The sequence below is a fragment of the Theropithecus gelada genome, chromosome 9 (assembly GCF_003255815.1).
Source record: "Theropithecus gelada isolate Dixy chromosome 9, Tgel_1.0, whole genome shotgun sequence".
NCBI classification, from domain to species: Eukaryota; Metazoa; Chordata; class Mammalia; order Primates; family Cercopithecidae; genus Theropithecus; species Theropithecus gelada.
The window spans coordinates 42,398,912-42,400,026 of NC_037677.1; positions in this window are offsets into that span (position 1 = coordinate 42,398,912).

A 1,115-nucleotide genomic window follows, 5' to 3' on the forward strand; every position below is an offset into this window, starting at 1 on the left:
TTTCTTTTTTTTTTTTTTTCTTTTTTTTTTTTTTGGAGATGCAGTTTCGCTCTTTTTGCCCAGGCTGGAGTGCAATGGCATGTTCTTGGCTCACCACAATGTCTGCCTCCTGGGCTCAAGCGATTCTCCTGCCTCAGCCTCCTGAGTAGCTGGGATTACAGGCATGCACCACCATGCCTGGCTAATTTTGTATTTTTAGCAGAGACAAGGTTTCTCCATGTTGGTCAGGCTGGTCTCAAACTCCCAACCTCAGGTGATCTGCCTGCCTTGGCCTCCCAAAGTGCTGGGATTACAGGTGTGAGCCACTGCCCCCAGCAAGGTGGAGTTTCACTCTTATAGCCCAGGCTGGAGTGTGACAGCACAATCTCAGCTCATTGCAACCTCTGCCTCCTGAATTCAAGTGATTTTCCTGCCTCAGCCTCCCGAGTAGCTGGGATTATAGGTGTCCATCAATATGCCCAGCTAATTTTTGTATTTTCAGTAGAGATGGGTTTTCACCATGTTGGTCAGTCTGGTCTTGAATTCCTGACCTCAGGTGATCCACCCACCACAGCCTCCCAAAGTGCTGGAATTACAGGCATGAACCACCGTGCCTGGCCCAAAGTGATCTTATTGATACAGGAGCTATGTGGAAAAAATACTTAGGCAGATAATGAGGGATAAAGAGTCTTTGACAGAGCTTCCCTTCTAACAAAAAGCAGCCCAGAAAATTATTTCTTTTTTCTAACAAAGAGCAGCCTGAAAAATCAAACTTCAGACATAGATAAACAAGCTGGAAGCTTACATGGGGGAATGCTGGCCACGTATATTCAACATGGAGTCTCCATCTTCCCTTTTTGTTACCATGTTTACAGGAACAAAGAAATGGGCAACATGGCACAGCTCAGGCAGATAACCTGCCTGCATAATAAAAGCTTAAAATGGGACTACCGGAGTTTCACCTTCTATGTAAATGGCACACCTGGTCTAACCACTTTTTCATGTCCTATGCAAATCAGACAATGTCTGCTCACCAGCTGGTCTTTAAAACCCTCTGTATTTTGCCTTGGACAGGCAACCCATTTTTCCAGAACAACTCTCTGCAGCAGAGAGCTATTCTCTTTCTTTTGCCTATT